Genomic DNA, 17,172 nt, shown 5'->3' with positions numbered 1-17,172 from the left:
GATTTTATTATTTACCAATATGTTATGATCCATATGCATTGATGTCCAGAATTTGAACCCTGCAAATGTCACTAAGATTATAGAATAAACTTTTTTGTCTACATGCTTAGTGGCTTTCCCCATCCAAAGTTTATAACATCGCAAAAAAGATATTTCAGGGAGTTCACTACGCAGGTACCACAAGTGATAAATGTTCATGACTGCCAGGGTTGAATCTTCTCTCCTCTATTTTCATCACTTGACACATCACTAGTACCAAATGGCTAATTAGTTACTTAAAAAATGACTAAAATTTACATATAAACGACAAACTTTTTGTCAATGACCAATAGTAGCTAAGTTACAGTATCTTATAAGACGACCAACTTTTAGTCATTTTTAGCTTAGTCATTAATTGGTTATCTTGATTTTATCATCTAGTAGTATATTTAGTCATAAATTTGGTCATTAATTTAGTCATTTATTTTGTCGTTAATTACCACAATTAATGACCAAATATACAACAAAATATATTACTATATGATCACCCTAGAAAACCAATTAATGACGAAACAAATATGACCAATATGTTGGTCGTGTTATAAGATACTAGAAATTAGCTACTAATAGTCATATATATGAAAAATTTAGTCATCACTTGAAACCAATTAATGACCAAAGAAATATCATTAAATTTTGGTCGTGTTATAAGATATTGTATATTAGCTACTAATAGTCATATATATGCAAAATTAAGTCATCACTTGAAACCAATTAATGACCAAAGAAAGATGATTAAATTTTGGTCGTGTTATAAGATACTGTAAATTAGCTACTAATAGTCATATATATGCAAAATTTAGTGATCATTTGTAATCACAAATTTATTATTTGTATTGGTCATTTATCTTTTCTTGGTAGTTTCATATTTATTATATAAACAACTACTTTAGTAGTTTATATTTATTTAATTTACTTTCATTAATAAATATTATAAACGACTAATTTAGTTGTATATTCATTTTAGTTGTGTTTATCATTAATCAATATAAAATATTCATTTAGTAGTTTTAGATTGATCTTATGTGTTCATTACTAATCAATATAAATAAATTAATATGACTCTACAACTAAATTAAATAAAATGTCATACAAAGTTACATATGTTAATTATAATACTAAACAACATCAAATGCAACTATAAATAATTTCAACCACAAAAATTATATTATATGAAATGTCGAGTATTACAATATGAGTTTCCAACATAGTATTGGTTGGACTACAATTTACACATGAAATTTTGTTTCATCAATTCAAAACATTATCATTGTGTTGCCAGGGCATTGTCAGTGAATTCACTAACTTTGAAGACTTGACCATCAGTCTCTATGTGTGTGTCATATGTGGGATATTGGCTCTTAGTGTATCACTAGAATGATTCTCGTATCCCTCTCTTTTTTGAATTTTTCGCTCCAGTGTTATTGTTCTCCTATTTCTTCAATTCCTGCTTCTTACCATACATAATAAGTTCCTTTTTGGAAAACAAAATAAAATATAATGTAGAGTATAAGACATGAAAGATGATGAACAATAAAATGTAAACTAAAGTTGACTATAAAGGATTTATACAACATATACCTCAACATCAACAATGTCAAATCCATTTCTCCATAAAACAACAAACTCGAACAGGTTTTCCTTAGTTGGACAATAATGGCCACTATGTGGCCAAATGACCTATAGAAACATAGCAAATAAAATTTCATGATAGAAAAGAACACTTTTGTAACTTAGTATTCAAACTTTCGGGAAACGTTAGGCATAATCATGTCAACTAAGTTACATGCTAAAAAGCCAAAGTTGTAGATAACATGTGAAAATAAATAATCTGAGGTGTGATGTCCAATACTTGTTATTTTATTCATAACAACATTTCATTCTCTAACACATGAAAGTGGTCAATTATATAAACAACTTGTGCTCAAATAACAACATGATATTAAACTTTTCTAATAGCCATGAAAATATTTTAGCACAGAACAACTAAAAGGATTTCAATCAATTAAGTGTAATACTAATTTCATTTTCAATCTTTGGTTGTAGTTTAAATAGACATGATACCAAGTATTTCCAATTTCATAGTTAAAAGACAAAACAAAATCAAGAGAAACATTCAAAATATAATCAAACAATAAAAACAGGATATCATGGAATGGGCATTGAAATTATAAGAAATTGTTTAGTTTTCCATTGGTGTCTTCTCTGGCATTCCTAAAACATTTTCTCTCCCAAAATAACCATGAGGTGAAATAATAAAAACATTAGAAACCATAGGAATCCCTATTAGAAACTCAAACAAGTTTTCTTTGGTTGGGAAATAGTGGCCACCATGTGGTTAGATGACCTATATAAAGAAAGAAAATAGAACGTCACCATAGAAAATAACACCTTAGGAACTTAGTATCCAACCTTCAAGAAAAATCTTGGGCATAATCATGTAAACTAAGTTACACGTTCGAAGGGCGAATTAGTGAATTAGCATACCATATTTCTAGCTTTCCTTTTTTTATTGCACCAAACTAACTAACATCTAATCCAAAAAGCCGATAATTTTCATTATAATAGACCAATATAGTTTCTACAAGAAACTTCTTAAGAATAACCTTCTCCATTCTCCACTCAAGTGGAAAATTCAATGCATGGTAAAGATGGAGATCCCCTTTCTGTCTACTCCCAGGAATCATGTATATCTTCATATACAAAACAACAATGTAAGGGGAAAGTGTGAAGGAAAAATATCTATAAAATTGAAATAGATGACAATGATGACATAATGGCAAAAAGGAATTAAAATTAAGAAACTTGATTTATTTGAATAAGGAAAAAGCCAAACATAAATGAAAAACAAATCTCAATATTTACACAAGAAAATTGCCACCCATATTACCATTTTGTGCATACCGGTGCTCCTAAACATCATTAAGTTGTTGTTACTAAAATGTTTTGCTATTTTAAAGTGTACTATTAAGAGGATGATAAAGGGGGAAATGTACATGATTTCAAACTAACAAATTTAAAACAAGAAAAAAAATAATTTTGACCTTTCTAGGTTCCAAAACCATTTTTTCAATATTAACAACCTTCTTTACAAAGGAAATGCATTAAGAAAAATCCCAAGGAATGCATTTGTTCTTTCAGTGATTCACAATTTTCTGCTATAAAAGTTTACTAAATAATCCTAATGTCACAGAAAATTTTCACAAAACCATTTACTAAACAAATTTGCTCATTTATATTTGACAAGGTGAAGTTTGAAAAGTGCATATTGATTTTGATTTAGAGTTGGTGAGACTTAGAGCTTGAACATAATTTTGTGTTTTTTACACACCCATGTTCTCATCATGGCTTATGAGGTTCCTTCCAACCACTTTGAGAACTCTATATTGCAATCTCCATGACCTATGACTTTGCCAAGATCAAAATGGGGAGGGTGATTGGTAAAACCCCACTAGCTGACATATACATACCCTAAGTGGAGTACAGGTTCTACCCATTTAGGTATTGGCTCATTGACCATGTAGATATCAATAACATAGAAGAGAAAATTCAGACAAAGGTTGTAAGAAATGCATGAATTAATAAGAATCTTATACTTAAAGTGAGTGTTATGAAACCAACTCAAGAAAAGATAGAAAAGATAGATCAACGCCTTAGAATTCAGCCTCTTCTAGGGGGCAACCTCCTTTACATTACATAAATGAACAATTCTTTGATGATACAAATGCGAAAACCTCCTTTCTATATATAGGAGTCTAAGGAGTCACAATATAATCCAGCCGACCTAACAATAATAATATAAAGCCACAAAAATAACAATAGAGGGATTCTATGGGGCACAGAAATAACAACATGGGGGTAATAGGGGCACAACAATATAAATAAGGGGTATAACTACAATAGTAATGGGGTAATCACTAGTATTATAGGGACCCAACATGCCCCTCTCCTTCAAAAAAGTGTTGTCCTTAACGCTTGAGTAGTTCTGGATACTTCTGCATAAAATTCTCATCCTCCCATGTGGAATCTTCAGCGGATAAGTTCTTCCACTTGATAAGATACTCTGAAATTGATCGATTTCGTAGCTGTCGAGTTCTTGTTTCTGTGACTGCTTCCGGTTCCAATATAATTTTTCCTTCCTCGTCAAGTTCTGGCAATATTGTTTGAACTGGGAGCTTGTCGCCTATAACCTTCTTTAAACATGAAACATGGAAAACTGGGTGCAATCGAGAAGCTGCAGGAAGCTCCAATTTGTATGCCATAGTACCAATCTTTTGCAACACCTTGTACGGACCATAATACTTTGGTGATAATTTATTATCCTTCTTAGCTTGCTTTAGGGACATTTGCTTATATGGTTGTAGCCGTAGGAATACCCAATCACCTACATCAAAACTTCTTTCACTGCGATGTTGATCTGCCTGTTGTTTCATTCTATTTTGTGCCAACACGAGGTTATCCTTTAAGAGTTGGAGGACTTGTTGTTGATGTTCGATGTGATGTTCCACTGCCTGAACCTTAGAATTTTCTCTTAAATATGATGTGATGGATGGTGGTTGATACCCATAAAGTGCCATAAATGGGGTCATTTTTGTTGCTGTATGGAAGGAAGTGTTATACCACCATTCAGCCAGAGGCAACCATTTGACCCATTGTGTCTGTTTATCAGATACAAAGCAACGAAGATATCCTTCCAAACATTTGTTTACTATCTCAGTTTTCCCATCAGATTGAGGATGATAAGATGAGCTATGAGCTAACTGAGTACCAAGACAAGAAAATAATTCTGTCCAAAAATTTCCAGTGAAAATGGGATCTCTGTCACTTACAATAATCTTTGGGTTTCCATGTAGCTTTTGAATTGTTTCCATAAATGCAGTAGAAACTGTACTGGCTTTAAATGGATGTGATAATGCACAAAAGTGTGCATACTTGGTAAGTCTGTCAACTACCACCATGATGACACTCTTTCCCTCAGACTTGGGTAAACCTGTGATAAAATCCATTGAAACCTCCTCCCAACGTTGGCTTGGAATGGATAAAGGTTGTAATAGACCCGGTGTCTTAATTGTTTCAACTTTATTTTGTTGGCAAACCAAACATTCCGCCACAAACTTTTGAATATCTGATTTAAGGCCATCCCAAAAAAATTCCTTCTTAACCCTGTGGTAAGTTTTTAAAAATCCTGAGTGCCCTCCTAAGGGAGAAGTGTGCAATTCCATAAGAATCTTTTGTTTTAGCTGGGAATTCTTACAGAGGTATAAGCGATCTTTGTACCATAACGAATCATTTTGCCAGCTAAATGTATCAGACGTACTGGAATCTTGTTGTAGCTTTCGAATAAGTGCCCACACTTCTTCGTCATTCTTCCATTCCTCCCTTGCTTCGTTTATCCAATCTGGTTGGATAATAGAAATGGCGCACAACAATGCTTCCACATCCTCATCCTTTCTTGAGAGTGCATCTGCCACCACATTTTGCTTCCCTTTTTTGTAGATGATTTCAAAGTCATAACCCAACATCTTTGTGACCCACTTTTGTTGCTCTTCAGAGGATAATCTTTGTTCTAAAAAGTATTTAAGGCTATCATGATCCGTTTTTACCTTGAAGTGTCTTCCCATTAGGTAGGGTCGCCATTTCTTAAGTGCATGGAGTATTGCCAACATTTCCTTCTCATAAATAGCTTTGCTTAAAAACTTTCCCTTGATTGGACGACTTTCAAAAGCAATGGGTCTTTCATCTTGCATTAGAACAGCACCAATTCCATTTCCTGAAGCATCACATTCCACAATAAAGGTTTTTGTGAAGTCCGGTGTAGCTAAGACCGGTGCTTGGCACATTGCCTCTTTAAGATGTTCAAAGGCCTTTGTTGCTTCCGGAGTCCATGAAAATGCATCTTTCTTCAATAATGTTGTTAGAGGTGCTGCTATTCTCCCATAATTCTTAACAAACTTGCGATAATACCCTGTCAACCCAAGAAATCCTCGCAGATGCTTTATGGATGTGGGGATTTTCCATTCCTTAATGGCTTTAATTTTGCTAGGGTCTACCTTAACTCCTTCATGAGATACAATATGACCCAAATATTCCACCTCCTGGACTCCAAAGAAACATTTGGATCTTTTTGCATATAATTGTTTCTCCTCCAATAGTTGTAGCACCCTGTCAACATGTTCAACATGATCCTTCCAAGACTTGCTGTAGATTAGTATATCATCAAAAAATACTAACACAAATTTTCTAAGGAATGGTTTGAAAATTGAATTCATCAAACCTTGAAATGTTGAAGGTGCATTGGTAAGGCCAAAAGGCATGACCAAAAATTCATAATGACCCTCATGAGTTCTAAATGCCGTTTTCGGAATGTCTTCAATCTTCATTCTGATTTGATGATATCCTGAACGAAGATCCAACTTGGTGAAGTAAATTGATCCATGCAATTCATCCAGTAATTCATCAATGACAGGAATGGGGAACTTATCTTTAATAGTGAGCTTGTTGAGCTCCCTATAATCCGGACACATGCGCCATGATCCATCCTTCTTGTGCACCAATACTACTGGAGCAGAGAAAGAACTTTGACTCGGTTGAATTATACCAGCCTCTAGCATTTCTGCAACCATACGTTCAATTTCACTTTTTTGGACATAGGGATATCTGTACGGCCTGATGTTTGGAGGAACACTTCCTGGAATCAGATGAATAGCATGATCATGATCACGCATAGGTGGGAGACCTTTGGGAGTCTCAAATACCTTGGAATGATTGTCCAGGACTTTTTGGAGATCTGGAGAAATAGATGATTCCAATGTGGAAACATCTAGCGAACATAATTGTGCAATTACACCTCTTTGCTCCTTTTTTAGAAGCTTTGTCATACCATTAGAGCTGATTATCTTTCCTGGTTTCCCTGCAATACCCCTTAATTCAACTTCCTTTCCTTCCATAGAAAATTTGATGAAAAGTTCTTGAAAATTAAAAGCTATTGTACCCAAGGATTGTAGCCATTGGACTCCTAGTACAACATCAGCACCTCCCATTGGAATGGAAAGCATTGGGCTAGTCAATACATATTCTCCCATGGATAGCTTGATATTATGGCACTTTCCAGAGCAATTTATTGTTCCTCCATTTGCAATCATCACTTGACACTCTGGTGCTGGATATAGGAAGCAATTCAATTCTTTTGCTACCCTACAATGAATAAAATTGTGGGTGCTTCCTGAATCAATCAACACTATTACCTTTTTCTTCTTGATTTGTCCTTCTATCTTGATGGTTTGAGGAGTGGTAATTCCCGCCAATGCATTACAAGATATGGTCGGATTTATTTGTTCTTCATCTAGGCTTTGTTCCTGGAGTATATCCTCTTCTTTTGACCTTTCTTGCTCCTTTTCTTCTTCCTCTTCACAATCTATGTAGAATAATTTCTTCTCAGCACACTTATGACCTTTAGTGTATTTGCTATCACAACTGTAACAAAGCCCTTTTGCTCTTTTTTCTTCCAATTGTTGTGGTGTCAACCTTATAGGTTGTGGAAGACTAGGGGCAACAACACTTCCGTCTTTATAGTTGTGAGTGGTATGCTTCCTGGTTGCCATAATTTTGCTTTCCATTTTTCTTGCTAACCTGAATGCCTTCTCTAATGAATCAGGTTCCCAAAGGCGAACATCATGTTGGATATTATCCTTTAAAGACCCTATGAACACATCAATCCTATGCTCCTCTGGAATATCTTTTACCCTTATGTTCAATTTTTGGAACTCCTCAATGTGCTCCATTATTGAACCCTTTTGTTTGAGACTTATCAATTGGCTAAAAAAAGTGTTGCTTTTTGTATCTTCATAATGTGCTATCAATTCTTCCGTAAAAATTGCCCAAGTGATAAATTGTTTACGAGAGCAAAGCCATTGATACCATACAAACTGATTTGGTTCCAAATATACAATTGCCATACGTACCTTTTGTGTGTTTTGCACATTATTGAGATCGAAGAATTGCTCCATCTGTAATATCCATGTGGCGGGATCCTTGCCATCAAACTTCCTCATATCGATTTTTGGAATATGGTGGGTCTTCGATCCAACATTAGAGTCTATGGAATCATGATTAACATTACTTTTGTTCACATCATGAGTTTCCTTTACTACCTTTTCACCATTAGTAAGTATTTCTTGTAGAAAATTTGTCAAATCTGTCTTCAAATCTGCCATGTCTGTTTCAAATCTGTCTTCAAATCTGCCATGCCTGTCTTCAAATTTGTGTTCAAATCTATCTTCAAATTGTCCATCTTAGCTTCCATGCCATTCATCTTAGCTTCCACGCCACTTATCTTAGCTTCTGTTAACTTTTGTGAGCGTGACATTTGTTGCACTTGTTCTTGTAATTTTGATATATCATGTAGCATTTCTTCCTCTTCTTCATGAGTCATGCTAGAGCTTTCAGGTTCCTTACTAGGTGTTTGCATTTTCTTTCCTCGGGGCATCAGTTACCGATAATAATTCTTTACTATGCCCTTTGAATTCCTTCAAACCTAGCTTACACAAAAATTAAAAAATTAAAACTACACACCTTTTTTCACTTTGTAGAAGCCTGATATTGAATCTGATGTATCTCTGTAATTCTAGATCCTGCAATTTTGAAATTGCTATTTGTAGTAGCCTTCTATGTCCTCTTTCCAATGCCACAAGTCTGACACAATTTGGATTCTCTAAGAAAGAGTTATGAACAATCTCCCAAGATTACCTGATTATAGACCTTTCCAGAAGGGCAAACTTGTATGAAGTGCCACGTGTCACTGTTTTCACCTCTGGATCTGAAAAAGATACAAAAAAAACTACAGTCCGTCCTCTTTCTGTACGTTCTTACAAAATTTCAATCTGATCCCCAAAGAGAAAGTTATGACAATTTTGCCCAGGTCACCTGTTTTGAATGTAATTGAGGAGTCTGCAAAAAGACCAACTTCCTCAGATCATATCTCCGCAAATATCGCGCGAAAAGCTCTGAAATTTGGACCCAAGGTTCAACGCGATTTCTTCTCAAATGGGTTTTATTTTTGCGACTTATGAAACATCACAGAAAAAAACGTTATAGTGAAAATGCCACGATGACCTGTTTGGAGCAGTGAAACCCTAGAATTCAAAGCTCTGATACCAAATGTTATGAAACCAGCTCAAGAAAAGATAGAAAAGATAGATCAACGCCTTAGAATTCAGCCTCCTCGAGGGGGAAACCTCCTTTACATTACATAAATGAACAATTCTTCGATGATACAAATGAGAAAACCTCCTTTCTATATATAGGAGTCTAAGGAGTCACAATATAATCCAGCCGACCTAACAATAATAATATAAAGCCACAAAAATAACAATAGAGGGATTCTATGGGGCACATAAATAACAACATGGGGGTAATAGGGGCACAAAAATATAAATAAAGGGTATAACTACAATAGTAATGGGGTAATCACTAGTATTATAGGGACCCAACAGTGAGATCATAATTGTATAGAATTTACCTACATTTCAAGAAGTCAACTTTTGATTCTAATTATAAAATAACCATTATCATGAACATGGTTTGGTGTCTGAGGTCTATATTTTCTAATAGAAATTGATTCCTTTTGGCCCTGGGGACTTCATATCCTATATATTCTATGCACCTCAATTATTTAGCCTAACTCATTTTCTTTGTAATGTCCTTCTAGGACATTGAGCATATCATCATATCCCATGAGGCCAATGATGTTATCTCTTCTAAACCCTGGTTCTGATTCTTCATTTGTTATTGTTGTATACCACCCCTGTCTCACTAGGTAACAAAATTTCATGGTTGTCTCTGATGATGTTGAAAATAGGATCATCCACCCAGTACTCCATGCCCATTTTCTTGTCTCTAGTGGTTTCTTTAAGCCAATCACATTGATCCTCCTTTGGAGAAACATCTTTATCACTAAAGGCATTAAACTGAAAATTCTCATAATTTTCTTCTTGGTCAGTGTTATCATCCTCAAGGGAGCCCATGAGACTCCCCTTTGTAACAAGGAAGACACCACCATGTGATTTTTCTTCTTCAGATTCTTCAAACATGTCTTTGACTCCCTTATAGCTGCCACCAAACTATCCTTCACCATGATGTAATAAATGTTGGTACATATCAAGGACCCTCCCTCCTATTGAACGTGATCGCATGATGAGAGAATTTTTTCATTTGCCTTTGAACCCATAAGATAGGCCACAAGAGGTGAGTTGCATTGTATGGCCAAGGCCATTTTCACTGTAAAAATAAAATTGTTGCAGCTAATACCTTTTTTCCTAGGACAACATGACACTGAATCCTGCTAGAGCTTCTCATGTGTCATATACACATGATTCAAAATTTAATCTTGAGGTCATGCATATATATCATCGTAATCTTCCTTCGAGAGGAATCCCCTTATATTATTGATTTTAGAATATTTATTCCAATCCATATGCAAACTGGTAGCTAACATATGGCTCTAACTTGAGGGCAAGTGATTTGTAAGGAGGTGTTGAAAACCCTCAAATTTGAACATGTTAATTTATAGGTGTTAAGGAAAAATCAATGATCCAATGAAACCACTTCATCATCTCAAGGTTGCAGTTTCACTTGCCCATGTGTTTGGTCATCATGAAAAGGAGTGAAATGCTAAAATAAGAGTACTTACAAGCCACAAGTGTTGTTGGTGGTGGGTTACTATCGTCATTCCCTTCCTTTGATGACATGGGATCATGAATTCTCAAAATTCTAGGCAAAAATTGGCCTATAAGTCCTTGATCACTACGAAATTGGCATATATTATGGGAGATAAACTCTACTTATTGTTGATAACTTCATTAAATCCACCCTTGAAGGCTCTTGTACGAATATCAACATTAAGACTCTCTTTAGTTCATGAAATATATATTTTCATTCTATTACAGCAATGGTTGCTTCCAGGGCTGAGAAAACTCCTATTTGTATCATGGCTTGAGCTCAAATAATGGTGCTCTTTCTAATCATGAAAACCTTACCATGCCGAGCGTGGTGTTGTTTTTGAATCAAACGTTTATTCAAACTTATAGAATATGATTTACATAGCAACCCTTAAGAAGATTATTTGGAGGGTCCTTTTGTTGGTCCTCAAATATTATCTCTAACCCACTTAAACTTAGCCCTCTACACAAACTCCTTTCCCGTGTCCTCATTATATTTCATGCATGTAGACTTTAAGTTAACAACTCTCGGATGTAGGGCTATAAATGTGTAATTGTTTTTCTCACTTTCTGGGTCCAAAACAATCATAATTTCATCATTATCATGAGCATGGTTCAGTGTCTCAGATTTACATTTTCCAATAGGAATTGATGCCCTTAAGCACCCAAGACTTCATATCCTAGATCTTTTGTGCACCTCAGTTCTTTAGCGTAACTCATTTTTTTGTAATGTCCTTCTAGTAGAGTGAGCATATCATCATATTCCATGAGGCAAATGATGTTATCTCTTCTAAACCCCAAATCTGATTCTTCATTTGTTATTGTTGTATACCACCCTTGTCTCACTTGGCAGTAAACTTTCATGGTGGTCTTTGATGATCATGAAAATAGGATCGTCCACCTAGTAGTCGATGCCCATTTTCTTGTCTCTAGTGGTTTCTTTAAGCCAATCACATTGATCCTTGTTTGGAGCAACATCTTTATCACTAAAGTAATTAAACTAAATATTTTCAAAATTTTCTTCTTGGTGAGTAATATCATCCTCAAGGGAGCCTATAAGACTCACCTCTTGAACAAGGAAGACACCACCATCTGATTTTTCTTCTTCATATTCTCCAAACATGTCTTTGACTCCCTTATAGCTGCCACCAAACTGTCCTTCACCATGATGTAATAAATGTTAGTACATATCAAGGTATATCCTTATTGAATATGGTAACATGATGAGATAAATATTTGATTTCCCTTTGAACCCATAAGATAGGCTACAAGAGGTGAGCTGCATTGTCTTGCTAAGGACATTTTCACTGCAAAAAGAAAATTGTTGTAGTTAATACCTTTTTTCCTGGGACATCACACTGAATCTTTCACTAGTTTCTCATGTCTCATTGACCCATCAATCAAAATATAATCTTGATGTCATGCATATTTATCATCATACAATTATTTTTAGAGGAATCCCCTTATATTCCAAATTCTAGAATATATATTCTAATCCATGTGCAAACTGGTAGATAGCATATGGCTCTAACCTGGGGGCAAGTGCTCTGTAAGGATTTTTTGAGAACCCTCAAATATGAACATTTCAACATAGAGTTGTTAGGGAAATATCAATGATCCAATGAAACCACTTCATCATTTGAAGGTTGCATTGTCCCATTCCCCTGTGTTTGGTCATCGTGAAAAATAGTGAAATGCTAAAATACATTACCTACAATCCACAATCGTTGTTTTTGGTGTGCTAGTGTCGTCATTCCATTCCTTTGATACCATGGGATCATGAATTATCAAAATTGTAGGAAAAAATTAGCCTATAAAGCATTGATTACTACCAAACTAGAATACAGTGGGAGAGAACCACTCCTTATTGTTGATAACTTCATTAAGTACACTTAAGGGAACCTCAAAAGCAAGGTTCTCGAGCCTCAATTATAGTTGATGAAGGGAAAATCTGACATTGTTATCCATTTTATGTTTTTTACTCTCTCCCATTCCATTTATATTTCAACTGATCGTCTTGTCAAAGGCCCCACTTATTATAGCCTCAATTTTGACCCCATTATAAAAATTATGGAACTAGGATAACATGTAAGATAATTTATTAAATCAAGTATCTCATGCATTAAAACTATAAAAGGACATCATTAATGCATGTGTTGTTGGAAATCATATAAACAGAGGGATGTGGTGAAATGATATGAAATGTCAAAAAAGAATGCATTCAGCCAAATAGAGAGCCAGGTATCAGTGACACTAAAGTAACTCATTTGTTATTCTTATAAGCAATAATAATTATCTTGTTCTTTCTTACAAAATCACACAAACGAAAAACTCATATGCCAAAAAATGAATTGAAGAAGCCCACAAAACTAAAGATATACATGAAACCATTTCAATGCAACAACTACAACTTTGTGTAGACTTAGCAACATGACTTAATAACTTTGTAGGGAAAGCTTCACCCATTCTCTTCACCTTTTCAAGTTCTTTTTTAAGCCTGTCCCATTATTTTTCCTTGGATATTAATTGTTGTTGTAGTTTCTTGGTGGCTTAGACATTCTCTTCTTCCAAATAGTTTTTAGAAAATAATTTCCATTTTCCAAGAAATTCAGGCGACACCCCTTTATCTTTCCCATGATAAAAATGAGGAGTTTTTTTACTATAAACAATTTCTTTTGTAGCTTTTGATTCTCCTCCTGCAAGTGTTGGAATATCTTTCTCATTTCTTCATTCTCTTTTTGGATATGTTGGTTTCATTCTTCAAGTATTGAAATTTGTTGCACTTCAAAACTTCATGGATTTCTATTATCTTTACATATTTGAAAAGACTAACAAAAACCACTTTGATACCAATATGATCCAAAAATTATCTTGGATATTCAAATGGACAATTTGTCACAACAAATCTCAAAATGTCACTGCAAATGCAATGAGATTATATTCTACTATGTAGTGATTACTTATGATTAAGTTTTAATATTAGTACCATAGTGCTTTCATTATGAAAAAAATAACTAAGAAATTAGGAACAAGCTACAATAATTGAAAGAATGGACCATTTACACCAAGATTTACCCTGAGAAAACCTGCGAGGGAAAAATATAGCAAGATATAACATTTGTACTTTTTTATTTTTATTTTGAGACATACAATTCAAAATACAAATCCAGGTTGACTAACCATGGAACACATAGGATTTTTTTTCCTACAATAGGTTACTAGAAGGTCACATTCTTCCTCCACCCTACTATGATATCTCATACCTTTTCCATGTGCTATCTGGAATGGAACCCTTTCTTCCATTAGTGGATGTGGTTTTAACACCTATTGGTAGTCATCAATAATAGGGTTAGGGTTTGTGGCATGTGAAATCCCTTACTACAAATTAGTTTAGGGTTTTGGACCTTTTATGGCTTTTTAAAAAGTACATGTATGGCTAGCTCAAAATGTGAGCAAGAAAAGCTGGCATGCCTTCCACTTCATACTGCGATGGTCAAAGCATAGGTCTACTTGTCACAACATAACTTTCTAGCACAAACACCTTTTTTTTACCTCTTTATCTTATTCAAAAGCTCTCAACTAGCTCTTCAACCTTGAAGGGATAAAAGATGAGGTATCAATATATTGACCCCAAAAAATTATTGTTTCAAGTCTCAAATAGGGAAATTTCAGTTTTGAGCCTGCTCAATGGATTTCATCAATGGGCTTGAAAAATTAAAATGGCCTATGCTAGTCCACGACTCTAATTTTTCATAATATAATAATGGTAGTAAGTTAAATTTTAGGTGATGTCTAAGACAAACAACAAATTGGTATATGGAAACCCCTTGTTTGTGGAACAAGGGACCCATATCCGACCAACAATTTCACTGCTGAAGTTTACGTAAGTGTATATACTACATACTATACACCCCTCTAGATTTGACCCTCTGACCTCATAAGACGAATTAACATATAGTGATCTATTTTAGGTAAAAAAATTAAGGCAAAAATATACATAAGTGAGCTATAAATTGAGCAAAACTGATTCTAGAGAGAATACACATAGCGGCTCAAACCTTATCAAAATCAAGAGAAACAAATAAAATAATCCCCAAAAGAACCACACTTGAACATCCTTCAACTAAACCTGTAAGGATGAACCAAATTATAAGATGGAGACAATAAACAAATGAAAATAGCAGTCGATCACACTGAACAATAATGTTAGCTAGGATAATGACTAATTGATTACCATAATAAACAAATATAAACAAACATGACATGGTTGACACATATAACCCATAAACTGTCTCTAAAATGCCAACATGACTATAAAATTACAAATACAAAATTAGTGAGACCTGCATTTAAAGAACAACCCATGATCATCCCTGAGTGAATGAGAATAAGGAAAATCCAATGAAGTTTCTTTTGTATGAAAACGAAACATCCCAATGGAAAAAACAAGATAATTATTGGCATGACAATGTAATAAGAGAACAATAATCTGAAATACTCTTATAGTGGGTGGTATGAAAAATTGTTGAGGATTCCTTTTCACATCCCATAGCTTTGGGTTCTAAAAATATCATTATAACATTGAAATTTCTAGATAAGAAAACAACCAAGAATTTAGTTAAATTTGATCTGGTCAGAGAAGAATGGACACAAATTCTAAGAGACCCTTAAATATGAACATGTCAACATAGAGTTGTTAAGGAGAAATCAATGATCCAATGAAACCACTTCATCATCTTAAGGTTGTAGTGTCCCTTTCCCCTATGTTCGGTCATCATGAAAAGGAGTGAAATGCTAAAATATGAGTACCTACAAGACACAAGTGTTTTTGCTGGTGGGTTAGTGTCCTCATTCCCTTCCTTTGATACCATGGGATCATAATTTCTCAAAATTCTAGGAAAAAATTGGCCTATAAGTCCTTGATCACTACCAAACTAGCATATTATGGGAGAGAAACCCTCCTTATCACTGATAACTTCATTAAATCCACTTAAGGGAACCTCAAAAGCAAGGTTTTGGAGCCTCAATTATAGTTGATGAAGGGAAAAGCTGACAATGTTAGCCATTTTATGTGTTTTACTCTCTCCCTTTCGATTTATATTTCAGTTGATCGTGTTGTCAGAGGCCCCACTTATTATATCCTACATTTTGACCCCAATATAAACATTATGGAATTGGGATAACATAGAGAATAATTTATTAAATCAAGTATCTGATGCATTAAAACATTAAAAGGAAATCATTAATCCATATGTTGTTGGCATTCATATAAATAGTGGGACGTGGTGAAATGATATGAAATTTCAAAAAAGAATGCATTCAACCAAACAGAGAGCCAAGTATCAATGATGCTAAAGTAACTCATTTGTTCTTCTTGGAAGCAACAAGAATTATCTTGTTCTTTCTTATAGAATCACACAAATGAACAACTCATATTCCACAAAATTAATTGAAGAAACCCACGAAACCAAATATATAAATGAAACCATTTCAATGCAACAACTACAACTTTGTGTAGAGTTAGGAACATGATTGAATAACCTTGTAGGGAAATCTCCACCCATTCTCTTCACCTTTTCAGGTTATTTTCCAAGCCTGTCCCATTATTTTTCCTTGGTTAGAAATTGTTGCTGCAATTTCTTTGTGGCTTAGACATTCTCTTCTTCTAAATAGTTTACTTCATTGAGAAAAGACTTTCCATTTTCCAAGGCATGCACGCTACACTCTTTTATCTTTCCCATGATAGAAATGAGGAATTTTTGTAGGATAGACATATTATTTTGCAACTCTTCATTCTACTCCTGCAAGTGCTGCAATATCTTTCTCCATTCTTCATTATCTTGCAAAATTTGTTGGTTTCATTCATCAGGTATTGAAATTTTTTGCACTTCAAAACTTCATGCAGTGCTATTATATTTAAAGCTTCAAAAAGACACGAAAAAACCACTTTGGTACCGATATGATCCAAAACTTGTCTTGGATATTACAATGGAAAATTTGTCACAACAAATTTGAAAATACCACTGTAAATGCAGTGACATTATATTTATTGTGTAGTGATTACTTATGATTAAGTTTTAGTATTGGAAGCATGGTGCTTTCATTATGAAAAAAATAACTAAGAAATTAAGAGCAAGCTGCAATAATGTAAAAAACAAACTATTTACACTAAGATTTACCCTGAAGAAACGTGTGAGGGAAAACTCTAGCAAGATATGAGGGTTCTACCTTGTTATTTTTATTCTGAGACATACAAAGAAAAATACAAAAGCATATTGACTAAGCATGGAACAAATAGGCTTTGTGGCATATAATAGGTTCCTACAAGTTCACCTTCTTCCTCCACACTGATATGATATCTCACTCCTTGCCCCTGTTCTAGCATGGATTGAAACCCTTTTTTCCATTGGTAGATGAT

Source organism: Pinus tabuliformis, chromosome 7 (genome assembly GCF_031772625.1).
Source record: "Pinus tabuliformis cultivar Carrire ecotype Pingquan chromosome 7, CPIR1, whole genome shotgun sequence".
NCBI lineage: Eukaryota > Viridiplantae > Streptophyta > Pinopsida > Pinales > Pinaceae > Pinus > Pinus tabuliformis.
This window is presented reverse-complemented; position numbering follows the sequence as displayed.